The sequence below is a fragment of the Canis lupus genome, chromosome X (genome assembly GCF_048164855.1).
Source record: "Canis lupus baileyi chromosome X, mCanLup2.hap1, whole genome shotgun sequence".
Classification (NCBI taxonomy): Eukaryota; Metazoa; Chordata; class Mammalia; order Carnivora; family Canidae; genus Canis; species Canis lupus.
Genome location: NC_132876.1, coordinates 35,593,722 through 35,618,101, shown reverse-complemented (window position 1 = coordinate 35,618,101; position 24,380 = coordinate 35,593,722). Strand labels below are relative to the sequence as shown.

At 44.0% G+C, this 24,380-nt stretch overlaps 2 long non-coding RNA genes across 2 annotated transcripts in view; one reads left to right on the top strand and one right to left on the bottom strand.

The window, feature by feature from the left end:
* Positions 1–236: 236 nt before the first annotated feature.
* The window catches only part of LOC140628322 (uncharacterized), a 51,745-nt gene continuing 27,601 nt past the window's right edge, over positions 237–24,380 (top strand). The window contains exon 1 of the long non-coding RNA XR_012026615.1: positions 237–435. This is a non-coding gene — a long non-coding RNA (uncharacterized lncRNA). The remainder of the gene's footprint in view (positions 436–24,380) is intronic.
* The window catches only part of LOC140628320 (uncharacterized), a 110,769-nt gene continuing 98,124 nt past the window's right edge, over positions 11,736–24,380 (bottom strand). The window contains exon 6 of the long non-coding RNA XR_012026609.1: positions 11,736–11,935. This is a non-coding gene — a long non-coding RNA (uncharacterized lncRNA). The remainder of the gene's footprint in view (positions 11,936–24,380) is intronic.

The following is a 24,380-nucleotide window of genomic DNA, read 5'->3' as shown; positions in this document are numbered from 1 at the left end:
CTAAACCGCTGAGCCACCAGGGCTGCCCTAAATTTTCGGTTTTATGGTACCAGCGCATTCATCACTTACTGTCCTGCTGGCAGGGATACTACAAGGGGGACAAAACCGGTACTCCTTTGCAAATGGCATTTAGGCAGGTTTCCCCTCTTTCTCCCCTGCCTCTCCCCGCTCCTTCTCCTACGGGGACCTTCTCAGGAGGCCCCACCTCTCCCTAGGGCGGGGCCGGCAGTGTGGACACTAGATTTGTCTTACTCCTGCAGCCAGATTGTTTCAACTCCCCCCCACCCCCCAGGAACAATGAGGTGAAGCTCGGGCTTGAAGGCAAGTGGTGGCTGCCTATTCCGGATGTGAGGTGCCGCGGCGGCCCCGAGGTGCCCCAAGACTGCACGATGGAGGGTGACTGGGTCTGTCCCTCCGGCGCGCGGCCTCCGCCAGGTGGGTCCTTCGGCCTCTGTCCCGCTGCCTTTCCTTCCCTTCCTCGGCCGCGAGGGGCCCCGGGGCTGGGGGCCAGGCTTGGGCGGCCCTTGCGAGCCCGGGGGCCTTCCCGATCCCCCAGCGTGCTGGCAGCCTGTGCCCGGCGCGCGACCTCGGCCGGTGGCGGCGGCCGCGGGGACTGGCATTTCGGCGAGGCGGGTCGGGCGTGGGCGCCGGGAACGGACCGCCGCCTAAGTTCTAAGTTGTGCGCCCTGGCGCGGCCCGGGGAGAGCCCGGCAGCGGCTCTCCCGGACCGACGCCCCCCTCCCCCGCCCCGCCCGGCCCAGGGCCCGGGAGCGTTTCCCTGTGGCTGCTGGGGGCGGGGGGGTCCCCCGGACCCCTTCTCTCTCCCCTGTCCTTCCTCCCCATTTGCGTGGCCGCGGGAGGCTCGGCTTGGTCGGTTTGGATGGAGGGCTCCTCGGGACGTATCCTGAGAGAAGTAACATTTCCTTGAATGAGTTTTTGACCTAAAAGAAAATGCAGCTCTATTCCCACGTGTGCATTTAACCACTTGGAAGAAAAAAGCTCAAGTTTTCAGGAATTCTCCCCAAGTGATAGAAATCCGGGAGTTTCTTCATCCAGTTACAGTTTCGAGAAGTAGAGGTTATCTGAAAGGAGGATGCCTTCTATTAAGGAAATAGTGAAGCTTTATAAAGAAATAGTTTCATGTTAGTAGAGATAATAAAGGGTAATTGTAATATATAAATTCTGAGTAAGGCAAAGAAATTACATGTGGATTTTATTTTATTTTTTTTTTAAATTTTTATTTTTATTTGTGATAGTCACAGGGAGAGAGAGAGAGAATGAGGCAGAAACACAGGCAGAGGGAGAAGCAGGCTCCATGCACCGGGAGCCCGACGTGGGATTCGATCCCGGGTCTCCAGGATCGCGCCCTGGGCCAAAGGCAGGCGCCAAGCCGCTGCGCCACCCAGGGATCCCTACATGTGGATTTTAAAAGTCCAAAAGCAAAACAATCAACCTACTTTTAGACGCCCTGATAGGGATCCCTGGGTGGCGCAGTGGTTTAGCGCCTGCCTTTGGCCCAGGGCGCGATCTTGGAGACACGGGATCGAATCCCACGTCGGGCTCCCAGTGCATGGAGCCTGCTTCTCCCTCTGCCTGCGTCTCTGCCTCTCTCTCTCTCTATGTGTGCGACTATCATAAATAAATAAAAGTTAAAAAAAAAAAGATTTAGACCGCCCTAATACGGTTGGGGGGTATGTGTGTGTATGTGCATGGGCACACACTTGTTTCTTGTTGGTGATAGTGAGGCAGAGGATTGTCTTTATTTCCAAAACTGAAAAATTCAGATACCTTCTGCAGAGAAATTGTGATGGCAAGACAAGGCAATCGAGATGGGAAGGTCAGAGCATACAAAGGACACTGCTTTGTTTACATGGGGATTATAACAATTTCTTGGGTAAAAGGGACTTTGGGACCACTTGAAACCATGCAGACCCATGGGAGGTCAGGAAATGGCAGGTAATACAGCCCCCTCAGATGGGCAGGTCTCGGCTGGGAACTCATAATATGTAAGAAATTATACAGAATTGTAGTTTTTGCTTGTATTTCCCTTATATGAGTGCCTGAAGAATCGTTTTGTATATTTAGGAGCCCTGTCTTTCAGTGAACTGTTAACGTCTTTCAATTTGCTTAGTTGCTAATCATTCTCTTAAACGATAGCTAGAAGCTTACACTAAATATTAGATAGACTACTAATGTGAATGGAAAATGTTTCCTGTCTATCAGTGCTTTTCTTTTCTTTTTTTTTTTTTTTTTTTTTAGATTTTTATTTATTTATTCATGAGAAACAGAGAGAGGCAGAGACACAGGCAGAGGGAGAAGCAGGCTCCATGCAGAAAAGCCTGATACCGGACTGGATCCCGGGACCCCAGGATCACGCCTTGGGCCAAAGGCAGGCTCTAAACTGCTGAGCCACCCAGGGATCCCCCTCATTGTATACTAAATTCTCGTGAGACTTCATGTCTATTCATGGATTTTGTGTTCTATTATATATATTCACATGTAGTAAGACCAGTTCTCACACAACATGACTGTTAGTCGTCCTAACTCTCCCAAATATTCCTGCCTGTTTATTTTCCCTTACAAACAATGGAAAATAACAACAAAGCATTCAAAACTCTTTTGCATTTTCCTTAGGATTAGAATAGATTGATAACTACCTGATGAAGAATGGAAATGTTCATCAGGTAAAAGCTATTTATTCAAAAATAAAATACAAATTTACTTAAAGTCTACTTTTCTCTCAGTCAGGAATTTTAAGGTTGCCCTTGAGTAGATTTTCATGTAACTTTTAGTTTATGCCTAAGCATGTAATCTTTGATTATTGGTACATTAAAATCCTGTCCATTTTATTTTTAACGACATTTATTTATGGAAGTGGCTTTTAAAAATTAGTAAAAAAAAAAAAAAAAAAAAAGGGCAGAGACGGTGGCGCAGCGGTTTAGCGCTGCCTTCAGCCCAGGGCGTGATCCTGGAGACCTAGGATCGAGTCCCACGTCGGGCTCCCTGCATGGAGCCTGCTTCTCCCTCTGCCTGTGTCTCTGCCTCTCTCTGTATCTCTCATGAATAAAAAAAATAAAAATAAAATAAAATTAGTAAATCCATTGCTTACCAAGATAATGGTTAAATTTTTCAATATCAGTGAATGGTGTATTCTCCATAATATAATCAACTCTTCAAAAGGTTAAAACATTTTGAAGCATACCTCTCTGATTATCAGATTTTTGAGCATTGAATGGGTAAAGTGGGCGAAAAGAAGTCATAAATCAAGGTCTTAAATGTTTGGTCTTATACTATTCATTATTGTGTAGTTGAAATATCACTACATTATTAATACCTCATTGGATGTGTACTGAAAACTCTGAATATATTGGTTTTTACATCCTTCTGTGAAAGTAAAAATTTTGAAAGATAAGTAGAGAAGGATGCTACGACCTTATTTATTAAGTGAGCAATAAATTCCTGATCCAGGGGCACCTGGGTAACTCAATCAGTTAAGAATCTGTGTTCCTTTCATCAGGGCCTTTGGCTCATTTCTTGATCCCAGAGTCCTGGGATCTAGTCTTTCATCAGGCTCCCTGCTCAGCGAAGACTCCACTTCGCTCTCCCTCCACCCTCCTCGGGCACTTGCACTCAGTGTGTCTCTCTCTCAAATAAATCTTTTTATAAGAGATTTTACTTATTTATTCATGAAAGACCGAGAGACAGACAGAGACACAGGCAGAGGGAAAAGTAGGCTCCATGCAGGGAGCCAGATGTGGGATTCCATGTGGTCTCCAGGACCACGCCCTGGGCAAAAGGCAGGCGCTAAACCACTGAGCAAACCCAGGGATCCCTCTCTCAAATAAATCTTGAAGCAAATGAACTCATAATATCTACCTAACTCAGTGAGCAAGATATTGTCAATATGGCCTTTCACCAAAATTAAGAGTATGATGAAGATAGACAATGTAGACCAGATACTCAAGTTCCCAGGTAAATTCTAAACAGGAGGAATTTGAAACAGATTGGAACCACGGAAAGAGGCGCTAAATAGAATATTCTTGACAAAGAAACATGGTGAAAGACTTCGATTCAAAGACTGCAGAAGATAAATATATCAATTCAAATTGAAAGAATGAAAAAAAAAAAGAAAAAAATGAAAGGATGTGGCTCCCCTTATTGACATAAAAAGACCCATTGAAAAATGGAATGTATAATCTACACATTACTAAAGGTGATCATTAAAAACGAGCCTTAGGGGCAGCCCGGGTAGCTCAACGGTTTTGTGAGCTTTCAGCCCAGGGCCTGATCCTGGAGACCCGGGATCCAGTCCCACATTAGGCTCCCTGCATGGGGCCTGCTTCTCCCTCTGTCTGCTTCTCTGCCTCTCTCTCTCTCTGTGTGTCTGTCATGAATAAATAAATAAAATGTTAAAAAAAAAAAAACTTACTACACTGCAATTATGATTATAATTCATGGACTAATTAAAGGCAAGTATTCTCTATTATAAAAAGGAAACTACTAAAAAAAAGGAAACTACTACTAAATATTCTATTGTTTTCAAATGGTATTGACAGTATGATGATAAACATTTAACTAGTATTAAAAATAAATACTTGAAGAATATTGTAACGTATATATTTCTATTTATATGTATATAAATCTATGTATCTATATCTTTAAAGGAGACCGGCAGTTTTAATATGGCCAAAAAAAGGCTCTTGAATACTGAAATGAGGTGCATATATTAAACCTAACCTTGGGTAAAATGAAGAATGCACAATGAACGTTAACCCAGCAAAATCAATTATATCTCAGATAAATAAATGATTCCTGATAGAACTATCCATACAAACTGAAAATGACCATTGGTAACTTTGCAAAGCCTTTAAGAAGATTCAACAACAGTACAGAGAATCAGAAATAGCTCAATCACCCTCACCAAATGTGACAGTTGACGGCTCCGCCAGAACTTCTATATGAAGATAGACGCATAATAGATTCATGGACAAGGACAGAAAATTCTCCCTGGTTGTGAAAACCTAGGCCAAGCAATGATCCACTGGGAGCGGCTGCAGCAGTGTGCCAGAAACCACGCCGGTGTGTCTCCCCAGGGCTGCCGGAGGCCCCGCCCGACCGTTGTGATCCCCGAAGCCGGCCGAGGGGAGGCCGAGGGCACCGAGGCTCCGCCGGGCTCCGCTCCAGCGGGCCTCAGATGAAGCCTCCGAAGCCTCCGAAGCCTCCGAAGCCGGAGCGCTCCCCGAAAGCGAAAGCGGCCCAGGCACGGGAGCCGCCATGTTGGAGCCCCGGCGGCCAGCGCTTGGCCTTTTTTCTTCGGCAAAGGGCGGAGGGAGAGGCCCTGGGGGAAGGGCCGGTGGGCATTGCCGGTGCAACACTGCCATCAAGCGGAACGCGTTGGCGATCCCCGGAGCCGCCGCCCGCTGGCTTCCAGGGCAGGACGGGCCCGGGGGTGAAGTCCCAGCGTCCCGGCGGGACCGGGACCGAAGGGGCCGTTGGCAGTCCCATCCCGAGGCGCCTGGCGCTTCTGGCACGCGCTCCACGCTGGTCCCTTGATGACCAGCTCGGGAGCAGGCGTTGGCTTTGGGATGCAGGGGCGGGAGTCACCCAGCCGTTCCTCGACTGTGCTTGCCCTGAGGGCTGTGGTGGGACGTTGGAGAAGGTGGCCCAGAAAGGGGAACGGGGCGAGCTGAGAGGCCTGGCTGGCCCGGGGCGCGGGGTGGAGGGGGAGTGATGGCGGCGGCTTGGCCTCGACTTGGCTGAGGGAAGAGGGAAATGGGGGCACTGGGACCAGGCCTCCGCCAGAGAGGGGAAAGCCGCGGGACGAGGCAGTGCCGCTGCCCGGTGTGTGTGTCCCCCCCCCCCCCCCGGGTGTCAGGCAACAGCCTCTTGGTGGGCCCGGGCCGGGTTTTGGGCGGGGGGCGCGGGGCACGGGGCGCGGGGCCCGGCCGAGGAGGAGGAGGAGGAGGAGGAGGAGGAGGAGGCGGCCGCGGCTGGCTGGTGCTGCTGCTGCTCCCACCGGGGGCCTGTCCGACCCGGACTCTCTGCTCCTCCTGGTGAGCTCCGCCACCGCCTCCTCCCCAGCCCCTACCCCTCCGCCTCCCAAGACCCCCTCACGCTCAAGGCCCCCCCTTTGACGCCGGGTGGCCCGGCTCCACACCCGTTCCCCTTCCCGGGATCCGGGATCCGGACACGGGCACAGCAGGGTCCCCGCCCCCGTCCGCACCAGCAGTGGCGGCAGCCCTCCAGGTTCCCGTGCGGGTCCCTCCAGGTTCCCGTGCGGGTCGTTGGCGGGGCTGCAGGGGGCACGCGGCCAAAGGGCCAAAGGCCGCACGGATCCTGCTCTAGCTCCCGGGGGAAGGGGCACGCGGCCAAAGGCCCGGCGCCCCCTGGCCCGGCCCGCGTGGCTGTCACCCCGCTCCAGTCCCGCCCAGACGTGGCGGCCACCAGAGCCTCGCGGTGTGCTGTCACTGGTAGTAGGCTTTGGGAGACCAAGGCTGACCGCAGTTGGACCCCCTCAAGTTCCCCTAGGTTTGGAGCTCTTCCAGGAAAGCTGGGAGACTCCAGAAACCGCTACGGGGACCGATTGCGACTCTTCTCGGTTGCCCTGCAGCTTGGGACTGGAAGCCCAGGCCTCGCCCCCTGGCGTGTGTCTTGTCTTGTTGAGAGTAGAGCTCTGGAAGGCCTCGTGCATCTGGCCCTTGGGCATTTGGCCTGGGGCTCCTTCCTGTAGGAGCTAGAGCAGCATGGGAGGCCTGGGCTGGTCCCAATCAGGGCCCTGGAAGCTGGACGAAGACTGGCGCAGGTGGGGACTGCGGCACACGGAGGGACGGCTGCTGCCTTTGTGGGGGGTCTGACGGGGTACCCCGATGATGTCCCTCTGTCCGGTGCGCACCTTGGCCACCCGGTCAAGGGGCCCTTAGGTTGTCTTGGGAGGATGGGAGGGGCGGGGTGGGCCGGTGCGGCTCGTTCCTGGGTGCAGAGCCAAGTACAGAAGGGACAGTGCCCTCCTGGGACGAGCCAAAGTGGAAGCATCAGTAGCAGCAGCCACCTGTGCCTCCTTCTCCTGCTCCTCCTGTTGCTTCCGTGCTCCCCAGGCTGCTCACCCTCACCCCCCACCCTATTACCACCATCACAACCAGGGATCCGCCTAAGAAGCGGTGGCCTGACACAAAACAGGGCAGGCAATGGCATCACGGTGCAATCTCACGGGGGCTTCCCCCTTTCTGGCGGAGACGTGGCCCCAGTTCGCCCCCACACAAGTCTAGTAGGCAGAGTCGTCCCTCCACTGCGGCCTCTGTGTTTGCACACTTGACTTTCTGCGGCACCTTCTCTAACATCCCAACAGTGTGTTCAGGGCAATGACAAGGAATGGCCCTTGGCTCTGGGTCCCAATGCCTCGGCTGCTTTGGAGCTGGTCATCAACAGACTAGTGTGCAGAGTCTGCCAGAAGGGTCAGGCAACCGATGGGTTGTGGTCCCTGGGCAGCGTGGCCAGCGCCCTTGGGCCCCATGTACCCAAGTCATGCGTCCGGGTGCTGATGCCCCGAAGGAGGCTCAGGTTCTGGCTCACTGGGACCCGCTTTAGTGTGGAGGCCCCGGCTGTTCCAGTAGCCCACACCCGGGTGGAAGAAGGTCCGCGTTGGGTCGAGCCTTCCCCTCCCCGCACGTGCATGTGCGTCCAGGCTCCCGCCCCTCATTTCCACCCTCCTCCCCTCCTCTGCCACCCCCACACACACCACTACCTACGGCCCCATCCCAGTGCTGAAGGTAGCCAGTTGCCCCTTGTCCTCACATGAAGTCAGCCTCCAGAAAGCTCTGTGGGAATCCTGTGATCCCATTGGGGAGGAGCCCGGGCGGGGCGTTGTGTCAGGTTGGTGGGTCCGTGGGTCGTGGAGCAAGACGCCTGAGCTCCCTCACTTCCTTCTTGGCCAACCCCATCCCACCCCCTACCCCTGCCTCGCCCTGATCACTGAAGTGTTGACCGCCGGGATCTCTTTGTCCGCTCACCCGTTTCCCGAGAGCCAGGCGGTGTCCTCGCGCCCTTCCGGCCCCCGGTACCGTGGACAGCCCCTCTTGCCGTCTCCAGTGCCTGCCCAGAGGGTTGGAACCGGGTCACCCTGGCCCCGAGGCCGAGGAACAGGAGGGCTTCGCTGGCCTCCTCGCGTCTCTGGGTCGCGTGTATGGGAGGGGTGCAGGGTGCGGGTAGTTTTATTGAACAGTTTTCTGTAGCTTGGTCGCATATACTAATCCGTTTTCAAAAAACTAAGGTTTTTGTATTTTTGGTCTTTAAAGTTCAAAAATTTTGTGTTGTTGTGACATCATTTATAGGATTAGGAAATAGGATATTTCCTGCATTTCTTCCTGAATACCTGATAGTCTTATTGCAATAATGTCATTTTCCAGCAGTGATTTGTCAAGCAATTGAAGTTGTGCCCTGTGAATAGTGTGTGTTTCAGAACAAGGTTCTGGTGTTAAATTACCATCTATAGTTTAAATGGTCTTGTCAGCTCTCACACATAATGGGAGATATTGGTTATTCATGGATCATGGACACCATCTTTTGTGAATTGTCCGCGTTGTCTTTGTCATGTGGTCGTATCACAAAAACAATAGGGTCATTTCTGGGCACCAATTCTCACACATCACTGGGAATGAAAAAGAAGGGTTAATTTTTATTAATTGAAATGGGATGTTATCTCACACTTGATTTTTAATTTCCTTCAAATGTTCTTGAGGCCAGTAGCTGCTTCAACACTCAGTTTGTGTAACAGCTGAACCATGAGGTCACAAAAATAGTAAAAGTTTCTGGGGTTCATGTCTGGGGGTGGTGCACCTCATTCAGGCCAGTCTTCTGTGGTGGCTATGAAGTAACACACACAGCTTGGTTCAGGGTAGTCTGTCAGCATCAGGAGAGTCTGGTGAGCCATGTGCCATCACTCTTCCCCAGGGTCCCATCCATTCTTTTTTTAAATTTTTTAATTTTTTAAATTGGAATTCGATTTGCCAACATATAGCGTATCACCCAGTGCTCAGTCCGTCAAGTGCCCCCCTCAGTGCCCGTCACCCAGTCACCCCATCCCCCACCCACCTTCCCTTCCACTACCCCTTGTTTGTTTCCCAGAATTAGGTGTCTCTCATGTTCTGTCATCCTCTCTGATATTTCCCACTCATCTTCTCTCCTGGTCCCATGCATTCTTAACACATGCTTGTATTTGTTACAGTTTAGTAGCCTACATGTCTTCCCTACTTTGATGGTCTCCAGACTCAGTCTTCATCATTTATTCTTGCTTCCTGCCCCAAGTATGGGCCACTTCGGCACCCTAAAATGATTTCTATTATACTGTAAGTATAGCTGGTTTTGCTTCCTGAGAATTTATAAGACTCATAACTTCATTGGGTGAACATGCCATCAAATCTTCACTACAGAAAATGATAGTTGAATTTTAAATTTTAGGGAAAAAATGAAACTTTTCATCAGTGAATTCAGACAAAAAGGGATTATTCTTGTACCCACACAACCTTAATCTTATCATTAAGTATCATTATTGGGTTTGTTTTTTTTTTTTTCTCTTTGGAGTTTCTTTATCTAAATTCTTTTTTTTTAAGATTTTATTTATTTATTCACGACAGACACACAAAGAGAGAGAGAGAGAGAGAGAGAGGGAGGCAGAGGCAGGCAGAGGGAGGCAGAGGGAGAAGCAGGCTTCATGCAGAGAGCCTGATGTGGGACTCGATCCAGGGTCTCCAGGATCATGCCCTGGGCTGCAGGGGGCGCTAAGCCGCTGCGCCACCGGGGCTGCCCCTCTTTTTCTGAATTCTAATTAGTTTACCTACAACATGTCTCTGTTTTCTCTCCTCTCCCATGTCCATTTGCCATTCTGCTTTTTTTTGTGTGTGTGTGTGAATTTAACCACTTTAATTTGCCATATACATATGGAATCAGCATGATTTTGTTTTTGTTTATTTTTAAGAATAACTATGTTAATGTGTATAAGGTAGTATCTGAGTTTGGTTTTGATTTATTCTCTTTTTTTAAAGATGTTATTTATTTATTCATGAGAGACACAGATAGAGAGAGGCAGAGACACAGGCAGAGGGAGAAGCAGGCCCCATGCAGGGAGCCTGATGTGGGACTCGATCCTGGGACTCCAGGATCACACGGTGACCCAAAGGCAGACGCTCAACCTCTGAGCCACCAGGGCATCCCATTCCTTGATTTATTCTCTAAAGTTTAGTGATGTTAACCATCTTTTTATATTTTGGTTGGCCATTTATTTGTATGTCATCTTGAGAGAAATGTACTTTGAAAATTTTACTCCTTTGTTCATCAGGTTGTTTTTTGTTGTTTTTTTTTAATTTATTTTTTATTGGTGTTCAATTTACTAACATACAGAATAACCCCCAGTGCCCGTCACCCATTCACTCCCACCCCCTGCCCTCCTCCCCTTCTACCACCCCTAGTTCGTTTCCCAGAGTTAGCAGTCTTTACGTTCTGTCTCCCTTTCTGATATTTCCCACACATTTCTTCTCCCTTCCCTTATATTCCCTTTCACTATTATTTATATTCCCCAAATGAATGAGACCATATAATGTTTGTCCTTCTCCGACTGACTTACTTCACTCAGCATAATACCCTCCAGTTCCATCCACGTTGAAGCAAATGGTGGGTATTTGTCATTTCTAATAGCTGAGTAATATTCCATTGTATACATAAACCACATGCTTTTTGTTGTTTTGATGTAGGAGTTCTTTACATATTTTAGGTATTATCACCTTATCAAGTATTTTTTCTGCAAGTATTTTCTGCCATTCTGTACATTGTATCTTCACTCTTGTTTATATCCTTTGACTCAAAACGGTTTTTATTTTATTTTTTTAATTTATTTTATTTTATTTTATTTATGATAGGCACACAGTGAGAGAGAAAGAGAGGCAGAGACACAGGCAGAGGGAGAAGCAGGCTCCATGCACCAGGAGCCCGACGTGGGATTCGATCCCGGGTCTCCAGGATCGCGCCCTGGGCCAAAGGCAGGCGCTAAACCGCTGCGCCACCCAGGGATCCCCAAAACGGTTTTTAGGTTGTAGTCTCACTTGTTTATTTTTGTTTTTTGCCTTTTGTTTTCATGTCATATCCAAGAAATCACTGCGAAATCCAGTGTCAAAAATATTTTAACTATGTTTTCTTCTAGCTATTTTATAGTTTTGCATTTTGCATCTAGGTCTTAAACATCATTTGTGTTAATTTTTGTATATGGTGTAATATAACTGTCCAACTTCTTCCTTTTGTATGTGGATATCCAGTTGGCCAAACACTTTGTTGACGAGAGTATGTTTCACCATTGGGAGGTATTGGCATCCTTGTTGAAAATAACTTGATCATCATATACATGATAATTTGTTTCTGGCTCTCTAGTCTTCTCCACTGGCATATGTATCTGTCTTCATGGTGATACCATGTGTTCTGATGAGTGTGCAGCAATTTTCTAGCAAATTTTGAAATCAGGGTGTGAGTTCTCCACTTTTGTTGTTTTGCAGATTGTTCTGAGTTTTTGGTGGACTTTGAAATTCCTTTGAGTTTTAGGATGATGTTTTCTACTTCTGCAAGAAACATCATTGGTATTTTAATAGGGTTTGCACTGAATCTGAAGATAGCTTTGGGTACTGCTGACATCTTACCACGGTATGTCTTTCCATACATCTGTATATTCTTTGCTGGTTTTCATCAATATTTTCTAGTTTTTGGCTTATGCGTTTTCACTTCCTTGGTTAGGTTTATTCATCAGTATTTTATTCATTTTCATTGTATTGTACATAGACTTCTCTTCATAATTTCCTTCATAGATTCTTTAGCTTAACGTTTAATTTCTTTAGCAAGCTTCACTGTTTCATTAATTTATAAAGGGCATCCTCATTTCAGATCCTCCTATTTCATAGAGCTGTAAAATATGAAAACATAAACCACTATTATTGTCGTTATTTGTGGAAAGACCCAGAGAATTCAAAGGTTTTCATATGTTATTGCTACACATGGGAAGGAAGCTATTATTATTATTATTATTTTATTTTTAAAAGATTTTTATTTATTTATTTGAGAGACAGCACAAGCAGGGGAGGAACAGAGGGAGAAGCAGGGTCTCCACTGAGCAGGGAACCCAACTTGGTGCTTGATTCCAGGACCCCAGGATCATGACCTGAGCCGAAGTCTGATGCTTAATCCACTGAGCCACACAGGTACCTCGCTATAATAATTTTTTTCTGTTTTTTTAAAAAAATATTTTATTTATTTATTCATGAGAGATGCAGAGACAAGGCAGAGGGGGAAGCAGGTTCCCTGCAGGTGGCCTGATGCTGAACTGGATCCCAGGACCCGGGATTACGACCTGAGCCAAAGGAGGACACTCAACCACTGAGCCACCCAGGTGCCCCTATAATTATTTTTAATCAAATATTCATTTCTGTGCTATACGGTATTAGGCAACCATCAATTTTTTGAAACAATACTACATTTGAGGGTGACGGGCACTGGGGGTTATTCTGTATGTTAGTAAATTGAACACCAATAAAAAATAAATTAAAAAAAAACAAAAAAAAAACAATACTACATTTGAAAGTCATGTTTGAAATTCTCCATTTGTCTACCAAAAAAAGTATTCCAGTACAGAGATGATTGCAAGAGCTTCCTCAAAATCCCATTGTCCAGCAGTAGTCATAATGCAGTCTCTTCAGTTAAGCCTTTTTAAATCATGTGTAAATGAACAACAGAACACAGGTATCAGGTATACATGTAGGAAACAAATATATGCATATATAGTAGACTTTGGTCCTTTGTTTATTCATACAAATGTAATGATGTAACCTGTATTTTCTTCAGATTTGTTCAGGGTTTGAAGTGAACATGGAATTTCTCATACAGAACCAAATATACACAGAATGGATTTGTAGTCAAGGGCAGCAGAACATGCAAGCTCCCAGCTTTATCAGGAGAAAAAGGTATTCCCTGGAGAAAACATTAGTCCCCTAACCTGGAAGAGGGTACTAGAGAGATCTACATAACACATTTTACTAGCTAACCCGAATCTACCATTAGTTTCCCATATATTTGCCTCCTCACAATTTATTGCCCTGGAGACTCAAGGTGTTTTTCTTTTGTCATGTAGTTATTCTAAAAGTTTACTGTTCCGCTGCTAAAATACTACATAAACTAAAGTTGAAACCAAACTTTTGTGTTGCTTACTGTGTCATAGCGAAGATACACAGGTTAATTAACTTCTGTTTAGTCCTGTTAATCAGTCTTTTGTGGGCAGTCCCAGTGGCCCAGTGGTTTAGCACCGCCTTCAGCCCAGGGTGTGATCCTGGAGACCCGGGATCATGTCCCGCATCGGGCTCCACCTTGGGAGCCTGCTCTTCCCTCTGCCTGTGTCTCTGCCTCTCTCTCTCTGTGTCTGTCATGAATAAATAAATAAAATCTTTTAAAAAAATCAGTCTTTTGTACAGTGGCCCTTGCAAGAACTTAGAACAGTGAGAAGAAAATTATTTTCCTTCCTTATAGTGGGCAAATAATGTCTGTCATGGAACAATAAAGTGGGAAATTTAATATTGGCAATTTACAAAACTTTTTACAATTGAACGAATTGTTTAAACAAATAGTGTCAAAAATATTAAGTGTGCATCATTCATAAGCGTGAAGTTATGATAGCCTTAGTTGCTCCCTTCCCAGATGAGAGAACAGAGGTTTCCAAGAACAGGTACTTCTTGAACTACATCACCTTGTGCACTTTGCTAAGGACCTGCTCCGGCACCAGTGCTTCTTCCAGGGCTTTCCTGGGGCTGCTGCAAGTGGCATCCATAATGCCTAGGTGAGTGGGGATGTGCTGAGTCACAGTGAATTTATTTAAAATATTTCTTTATTTAGGAAGAAAAAGAACATGTTTTTATAAAGTAAGGTGTGCATAAACAGGCAATGTAGTATAGAGAGGAAAGGAAGACAACCACTTATGCCATCACTCAGAGATGAAGACTGTTAATTTGGGTTATGTGTTCTTCATGCATTTTGTTCCCTAAAAGAGATGCAAATAAGATCCTTTAAAAACAACAGTCTTAGGGTACCTGGGTGGCATAGTGCAGATCAGTAAGCATCCTGACCCTTGGTTTCAGTTTACCTGGTGAACTCCCGGTCCTGAGATAGAGCCCTACATAAGGAGTTTGCTTTGATTCTTTCTCTGCCCCTCCTCCTCACTCTTTGTTTCTTTCTCTCTCAAATAAATAAATCTTTTTAAAAATTAAAAAATGAAAACAATAGCTTAAGGAGCTTCCTAGGTTCATGGGTAACTTCCAGCTATTGTAACTAAACAATTGACTGTGAAGATAGGTTTGTTTTAATTCTATTGATAAGTGTAATCCTTACTTCATTATTTTTAAGAAAAAAAATCCTCACAAATACTGAAATGTTTCAAGGGAAAACTAAAGTAACCCCTGCCATATCCACTCCCAGTGTAATTATCCTTAAAATAAACTTTTTTTTTTTTTTACAGATTTTATTTATTTATTTATTTATGAGAGACACACACAGAGAGAGGCAGAGACACAGGCAGAGGAAGAAGAAGGCTCCATGCAGGGAGCCTGATGTGGGACTCAATCCCGGGTCTCCAGGATCACGCCGTGAGCCGAAGGCAGATGCTTAACTGCTGAGCCACCCTGGTGTCCCTAAAATAAACTCTTTAAAAGGAATCCATAGAGAAATTTTAAAAGATACTCTTTCAGGTGCCTGGGTTAAGCATCTGCCTTTGGCTCGGGTCATGATCCTGGTGTCCCAGGATCAAGCCCCACATTGGGCTCCCCCGCTCAGTGAGGGGTCTGCTTCTCCCTCTGCCCCTCACCCTGCCTGTGCTCTCCCTCCTCTCTCTCTCTCTCTCAAATAAATAAATAAATTTTTTAAAAAATAAAGATATTCTTTCCAAAGTAATCCATAGCTAAGAAGGAAAGAATTATTGGAAACAAAGCTGGAGGTATCACAGTCCCATATTTGAAGCTATGATACAAAGCTCTTATTTTATTTATGGTACTGGCATAAAAATAGATAGATCAGTGGAACAGAATAGAGAGCCCAGAGATAAATCCATGCTTATATAGTCCATTAGCCTATGACCACCGAGGCAAGAATATACAGTGGGGAAAAGACCATCTCTTCAATAGATGACGTTGGGATAGACCAATTTTACACGAAAAACAAATATAAACTGTAAATGAATTAAGGATCTAAATGTGAACTCTGACCCCATAAAACTCCTAGAAGAAAACATAGGCAGTAATTTCTTTGACATTTGTGGTAGAAACATTTTCCTAGATATGTTTCCTTAGGCAAGAGAAATAAGCACAAATAAAATCTTGAGACTGTACTTGGAAAAAAAAAAAAAGCTTCTGGGGCACTGGGCTGGTAGAGCATAAAACTCTTGATCTCAGGGTCATGAATTTGAGCCCAATGTTGGGGTAGAGTTTACTTAAAAATCAAAGAAACCAACAAAATGCCATGGCAACATACTGAATGGGAGAAGATATTTTCAAATGATATATCTGATAAAGCATTAATATCTAAAATGTATAAAGAACTTCCACAACAACACCAAAAACACAAATAATCTGATTAATAATTAAGACCTGACTAGATATTTTTCCAAAGAAGACATATAAATGGCCTATAGACCCATGAAACGATGATGAACATTACTCATCATCAGGGAAATGCAAATCAAAATCACAATGAAATATCACCATAAACCTGTAAGAATGGCTACAGTTAAAAACACAACAAATGACAAGTGCTGTTGAGGATATGGAGAAAAAGGAACCCTGTTGCACCCTTGGTGGGAATGCAAACTGGTGTACCCACTGTGGAGTGTGCTTAAAAAATTAAATCTAGAAATTCTATATGATCCAATAACACCACTACTGTGTATTTATCTAGAGGAAACAAAAACACTAACTTGAAAATATATGTACAATGCTATATTTATTGCAGCATTACTTACAAAAGCCATGATATGGAAGCAACCCACATGTCCATCCACAGACAAATGAATACAGAAAATGTGGGATATATATACAATGTAATATTAGTCATAAAAAATGAGATCTTGCAATTTGGACCAAAATGGATAGGCCTAGAGGATACAATATTAAGTGAAATAAGTTAGAGAAAGAGAAATACCGTATGATTTCATTCATGTAGTATGTAATGTGGTATTTAAGAAACAAATGAAAAAAAAAGTGAGGGACACCTGGATGGCTCAGCGGTTGAGTATCTGCCTTTGGCCCAGGGCATGATCCTAGAGACCTAGGATCAAGTCCCACATCGGGCTCATTGCATGGAGCCTGCTTCTCTCTCAGCCTGTGTCTCTGCCTCTCTGAGTCTCTCTCTCATGAGTAAATAAATAAAAATAAAATCTTTAAAAAAAAAAAAGAAAAAAAAAGTGAAACCAAAAAAACAGACTTTAAACATAAACATCAAACAGGTGGTTGCCAAGGGGTTGAGTGGGGGGATGGGTGAAATAGAAAAAAGGGATTAAAAGAGATAGATGGACACAGAGTAGGAGGACCCTAGGCTTGCCTTATCCCATGAACACATAGATAACTACCAAATCATCCTAAATAACCCAGAAAACGGGGATCCCTGGGTGGCGCAGCGGTTTGGCGCCTGCCTTTGGCCCAGGGCGCGATCCTGGAGACCCGGGATGGAGTCCCACATCGGGCTCCCGGTGCATGGAGCCTGCTTCTCCCTCTGCCTGTGTCTCTGCCTCTCTCTCTCTCTCTCTGTGACTATCATAAATAAATAAAATAAAAATATAAAAAAATATAAAAAAAAAACCAGAAAACAACCTGAAGACTGACAGAACAAACTGCAACTGAAGGGAGAGAAGAGGCCACGTTGAAGAAGGTAGGAAGTACAAAGACATGGTTTTAGGGGAAGAAATAGATCCTGGCTGCTGTGGAGAGGAGGGAGCTGTGGTTGTGGAAAAGGGCAAGAGAGAGGAACACACGGAATGCACAAGGAGAACGATACCCCAAAGCCTTTGGCTTGGAAAATAAAGGAGACTGAACTTTGTGAGTTCTTGAAACCAGTATGACTTAAAGCTTGTTGTTATAAAGGTCAGGGGGGTCGGCTAGGTTAGAGCCCAGACTGCAGTATGCTGCTCTTTGAGAGAAGGCAGGCAAACAACCCAGGGGCACACAGTGTGGAAACAGTGATCTGAGGAGTGTCTGGGGCACACAGTGGGGAGATTATTTCCTCTTCTCTGAGCCTGTCCCTGATAGTGTTCACAAAGACACCTCTCCTGGAACAAAGAAGCTGGCTAGTGCCATTTCCTTCCTCTCTCTCTTAGCATAAACACAGAGCCTCAAGTGGGAAGCAGTGCAACAGGACAGTGGCTGCCTAACAGGCTTACACTAAGCTCTACCTTCCTGCAGTCTGGCAGGACTGTCCCTCTCAGACATGCTTACCCAGCATGGCAGGTTCTTCTCTCAGAAAACCAGAACAGGCCACTGCCCACACAATGTCTCCCAACCAGAGTTCTGCAGGGCCTCAGTTCTGGTGGGGGTAGTGACAGGCCTCATTTCACAAGCAGACCAGAGCACATCTAGCTAAAACTTGACACATTTAGGTCAGGGACCAAAAACTGCCCCCACCAGGTAAGGAAAGCACCAGCAGATGACTGGCATGAAGAATAGAGCAGCCTGAACACAAAAGCAGGGAAGCCTGGGTGGCTCAGTATTTGAGAATCTGCCTTTGCCTCAGGACATGATCCTGGAGTCTCAGGATTGAGTCCCATATTGGGCTCCCTTGCAGGGAGCCTACTTCTCCCTCTGCCTGTGTCTCTGCCTCTCTCTGTGTCTCTCATGAATAAATAAATAAAATCTTAAAAAAAAAAAAACAATCACAAAAGCAGAGCACATGCAAAACATACTGGAAACACTACCTGAAGCACCAGGCCCCAGGCACTACATGACCTCTTCTTTATAAGGCCATTACTTTCAGAAGCAGAAAACATGACTGGCTTTTCTAACACAGAGAAGGAAGCAGAGACTTAGAGAGAGAGAGAGAAGTATTTATCCCAAATGAAAGAACAAGATAAGGCCATGGCCAGAGATCTGAGCAAAACATACAAGTAACATTCCTCATGGAGAATTTAAAATAATGATCATAAGGAACTTGAGAAAAGAATGGAAGACATTACCACAGACAAAGGAGTTAAGAATCAGTCACAGATGAAGAGTGCAGTAAACAAGATTAGAAACAGGCTTGAGGGGATCCCTGGGTGGCTCAGTGGTTTAGCGCCAGCCATTGGCCCAGGGCGCGATCCTGGAGTCCCGGGATCGAGTCCCACATTGGGCTCCCGGCATGGAGCCTGCTTCTGCCTCCTGTGTCTCTGCCTCTCTCTGTGTGTCTCTCTCTATCATAAATAAATAAATAATCTTAAAAAAAAAAAAAAAAGAAACAGGCTTGAAAATGACAAATACCCACCATTTTCTTCGACGGGAATGGAACTGGAGGGTATTATGCTGTGTGAAATAAGTCCATAAGCGAAGGATAAACATTGTATGGTCTCATTCATTTGGGGAATATAAAGGATAGTGAAAGGGAATAAAGGGGAAAGGAGAAAAGATGAGTGGGAAATATCAGAAAGGGAGACAACATGAGAGACTCCTAACTCTGGGAAACGAACTAGGGGTGGTGGAAGGGGAGGTGGGCAGGGGGTGGGGGTGACTGGGTGATGGGCACTGAGGAGGGCACTTGATGGGATGAGCACTGGGTGTTATTCTATATGTTGGCAAATTGAACACCAAAAAAAAATTGATTTATTTAAAAAAAAGAAAGAAACAGGCTTGATGCAATGAACAGGTCAATGACCTAGAAGACAATGTAAGGGAAAGCAATGAAGCTGGAGAAAAGAGGAAAAAAAAGCATTATGCAAAATGAAAATAGACTTAGGGAACTCAGTGACTGCATCAAACATAAAAACATTTGTATTGTAGGAGTCCCAGAAGAAAGAGAAAAGAAGGGAGAAAATTTATTTGAAGAGGGCAGCCCCGGTGGCACAGTGGGTTTAGCCGCCACCTGCAGCCCGGGGTGTGATCCTGGAGACCGGGGATCAAGTCCCACATCGGGCTCCCTGCATGAAGCCTGCTTCTCCCTCTGCCTGTGTTTCTGCCTCTCTCTCTCTGTGTCTCTCATGAATAAATAAATAAAATCTTAAAAAAAATTTATTTGAAGAAATAATAGCTGAAAACTTCCCTAACCTGGAGAAGGAAACAGACATTCAGATCCAGGAGGCACAGAGAATTCCCATCAAAATCCACAAGAGCAGGCCCACAGCAAGACATTGTAATTAAATTCACAAAATATAATGATACAGAAATATTTTTTAATAAAGAAAAAAAAATAAAAAAAAATTAAAGTAGGAAGATGAAATAAGTCCGTAACTTACAAGGGAAAACCCATAAGGCTAGCAGATTTTGTTTTTGGTTTTTTGTACATTTTTTTATTGGAGTTCAATTTGCCAACAGATAGTGTAACACCCAGTGCTCATCCTGTCAAGTGGCCCCCTCAGTGCCCGTCACCCAGTCACCCCATCACCCCGTCCCCCTGCCCACCTCTCCTTCTACTACCCCTTGTTCATTTCCCAGTGGAGTCTCTCATGTTCTGTCAAACTCCGATTTTTCCCACTCCTTTTCTATCCTCTCCCCTTTAATCCCTTTCACTAATTTTTTATATTCCCCGAGTGGATCAAACCATATAATGTTTGGCCTTCTCTGATTGACTTACCTCACTCAGCTTAATACCCTTCCAGTTCCATCCACGTTGAAGCCAGTGGTGGGTATTCATTGTTTCTAAAGGCTGAGTAATATTCCATTGTATACATAGGCCATATCTTCTTTATCCATTCATCTTTCGATGGGCACCAAGGCTCCTTCCACAGTTTGGCTATTGTGGGCATTGCTGCTATAAACATTGGGATGCAGGTATTTTGGTTTTTCACTGCATCTGTATCTTTGGGGTAAATCCCCAGTAGTGCGATTGCTGGGTCGTAGGGTAGTTCTATTTTTAACTCTTTGAGAAACCTCCACACAGTTTTCCAGAGTGGCTGTTCACATTCCCACCAACAGTGCAAGACAGTTCCCAATTAGGAGATTTTTAAAACAAATTTTGCAAGCCACAAAGCAGTGCCATGACATATTCAAAGTGCTGAATGGGAAAAATCTGCAGCTAAGAATACTACGTCAGCAAAGCTATCATTGAGAATAAAAGGACAGTTTCCCAGATAAACAAAAACTAAAGGAGTTTGTGATCCCTAAGCTAGCCCTGCAAGAAATTTTAAAGGGTACTCTTTGAGTGGAAAGGAGACCAAATATGACCGTATAAATGTAAGAAATACAAATTCAGTAAAAAATGAAAATTTCTGTAAAAAGTCAAGGAACTCACAAAAAAGGATATAAAATAAAACTTATACCTAAAACATGGGGAAGAGGAGAAAAGAATGGGTTCAAACTTAAACCATCATCAACTTAATAGATTACCATATGCAGAAAAGATTATATACAAACCTAATGTTAACCATATACCAAAAACTACCAAAAGACATGCAAAGAATAGAGAAAAAAATCCAAATAGATTACTACAGAAGATCAGCAAAAGAGAGAAAACACAAAAAAGGATCAGAGAAAATACTCAGAAACAACTAGTAATAAAATGGCAATAAATACATATATATCAATAATTATATTGAATGCAAATGGATTAAACACTCCAATCAAAGACAATGGGTGAAAAGACAACGAGTGTCAGAATAGATAAACAAGACCCATCTATATGCTGCCTACAAGAGACTCATTTTAGAACTAAAGACACTTGTAGATTGAAAGGGGATGGATGGAGAAACATGAGTCATGCAAATAAATGTCAAAAAAAAAAAAAAAAAACCAGAGTAGCAATGCTTACATGGGACAAGCTAGACTTTAAAACAAAGACTGTAGCAAGAGACAAGGTAGGGCATTATATAATAAGAGGGGGCGGTCCACTTAGAAAATACAGCAATTGTAAACATAAAACAATAATAAACATAAAAGAACTTAGAACTCAGTGATAATACCATAATAGTAGAGGACTTTACTACCCCACTTACATCAATGTACAGATCATCTAAGCAGAAAATCTACAAGGAAACGATGCCTTTGAGTAACACACTGGATCAGATGGACTTAACAGATATATTTAGACCATTATATCCTAAAACATCAGAATACACATTCTTTTTAAGTGTACATGGAACATTCACTAGAATAGATCACATATTAGGTCACAAAACAGGTCTCAACAAATACAAAAAGACTGAAATCATTCCATGCACCTTTTCTGACCACAACACTATGAAACTAGAAATCAACCACAAAAAATCTGGAAAGACCAAAAATACATGCAGGTTAAGCAACATGCTACTAAACCATGAATTGGTCAACCAGGAAATCAAAGAAAAAAAAATTATGAAACACATAGAAATAAGTGAAAATGAAAGCATAATGGACCAAAACCATGGAGATGCAGGAAAAGCCGTCCTAAGAGGAGAGTATATGGTAGTACAAGCCTTCCGTCAAGAAGCAAGAAAAATCTCAAACAACCTGATTGTACACCTAGAAAAAGAACAAATGAAGCCTAAAGCCCGTAGAAGGAAGGATGTACAATAAAGATTAGAGCAGAAATAAATGATACAGAAATTTAAAAAAATAGGAACAGATCAATGAAACCAGGAGCTGGTTCTTTGAAAAAATAAAATTTTGAAAAATAAAATAAAAACAAACACAAAATTCTAAGAGAATATTATGAAAAGCTGTATGACAACAAATTGGACCACCTAAAAGAAATGGATAAATTCCTAGAAATACAAAAATCACCAAAACTGAAACAGGAAGCAGTAGAAAATGTAAACAGACTGAGAACCAGCAAAGAAATTGAATCAGTAATCAAAATCTCCCCACAAATCAAAATCTGAGCCAGATGGCTTCACAGGCAAATTCTACGAAACATTTAAAGAAGAGTTAATACTGGGCAGCCTGGGTGGCTCAGTGGTTTAGCATCGCCTTCAGCCCAGGGCATGATCCTGGAGACCTGGGATCCAATCCTGCATCGGGCTCCCTGCAGGAGCCTGCTTCTCCCTCTGCCTGGGTCTCTGCCTCTCTCTCTCTCTCTCTGTCTCTCATGAATAAATAAAGTCTTTAAAAAAACAAAGAAGAGTTAGTACCTATTTTTCTCAAACTATTCCAAAAAATAAAAAAGGAAGGAAAACTTCCAAATTCATTTTATCTGTTAACCCTGATCCCAAAGATAGACACCACAAAAAAGAGAACTACAGGCCAACAGCTCTGGTGAACATAGATGCAAATGTTCTCAATAAAATACTAGGAAACCAAATGTAACAACACATTTAAAAAAATTCATTATCAAATGGGATTTACTCCTTGATTGCACGAGTGCCTCAATATTTGCAAATCAGGGATGCCTGGGTGTCTCAGTCATTAAGTGTCTGGCTTAGGTCCTGATTCTATGGTCCTGGGATCAAGGGCCATGTTGGGCTCCCTGCTAAGCAGAGTCTGCTACTCTCTGTCCCAGCCCTCCCTATGCACACGCATGCACACACGTGCACATGCTCTCTCTCTCTCAAATAAGTAAAATCTTTTAAAAAATATTTGCAAATCAATCAATGTAACAGATACACAAATAAGAGAAAGGACAAGAACCATATGATCATTTCAATAGATGTAGAAATAGTATTTCCAAAGTACAACATTCATTTGTGATAAAAACCCTCAAGAAAGTAGGTTTGGAGGAAACATACTTCAACGTAATAAAGGCCATATATGAAAAACCCACTGGTAACATCATCCTAAATGGGGAAAAACAGCATTTCTTTTATGGTCAGGAATAAGGTAATGGGTATCCACCCTCACCACTTTTATTCAACATAGTAAAGGAAGTCCTAGCAATGGCAGTCACACAACAAAAAGAAAAAAGGCATCCAAACGGACAAGGACAAAATAAACCTTTAGCTATTTGCATATGTCATGATATTATATACAGAAAAATCCAACCTCTCACCAAGAAACTGCTAGAACTTATAAACGAATTCAGTAAATTTGCAGGATACAAATCAATGTACAGAATCTGTTGCATTTCTATACACCAACAATGAAGCAGCAGCAAAAGCAATTAAGTAATGAATGTCATTTACAATTGCACCAAAAGCAAGGGGAGTTGATATTTGTAAATGACCTATCTGATTAGGTTAGGTTCCAAAATATATAAAGAACTTAAGGGATCCCTGGGTGGCGCAGCGGTTTAGTGCCTGCCTTTGGCCCAGGGCGCGATCCTGGAGACTCGGGATCGAATCCCACGTCGGGCTCCCGGTGCATGGAGCCTGCTTCTCCCTCTGCCTATGTCTCTGCCTCTCTCTCTCTCTCTGTGACTATCATAAATAAATAAAAATTAAAAAAAAAAGAACTTAAAAACTCAACACACAGAAAATGAATAATCCAATTCAAAAATGGGCAGAAGACATGAATAGACATTTTCCAAAGACCGATGGCCAAAAGACACCTAGAAAGATGGTAAACATCACTCATCTGGGAAATACAAATCAATACAACAATAAGGTATCACCTCACACCTGTCAGAATGGCTAAAATCAACAGCATAAGAAACAACAGGGACAGCCCAGGTGGCTCAGCAGTTTAGTGCCGCCTTGAGCCCAGGGCGTGATCCTGGAGACCCAGGATCGAGTCCCGCATCAGGCTCCCTGCATGGAGCCTGCTTCTCTCTCTGCCTGTGTCTGCCTCTCTATGTCTCTCATGAATAAATAAAATCTTTAAAAAAAAAAAAAAAAAAGAAACAACAGGTGTTGGCAAGGATATGGAGAAAGGAGATCCCTCTTGCACTGTTGGTAGGATTGCAAACTGGTGCAGCCACTCTGGAAAACAGTATGGAGGTTCCTCAAAAAGTTAAAAATAGAAATACCCTATGATCCAGCAGTTGCACTACTAGGTATTTACCCAACGAATACAAAAATACTAATTCAAAGGTATACACACATTTTAATATTTATAGCAGCATTACCTACAAGAGCCAAATTACGGAAACAGCCCAAGTGTCCACTGACTGATGAGTGAATAAAGAATATGTGGTATATATACATCATGGAATATTACTCAGCCATAAAAACTAATGAAATCTTTCCATTTGCAATGACATGGATGGAGCTAGAGAGTGTTATGCTAAATGAAATAAATCAACAGAGAAGACAAATACCACATGATTTTACTCATGTAATTTAAGAAAACAAA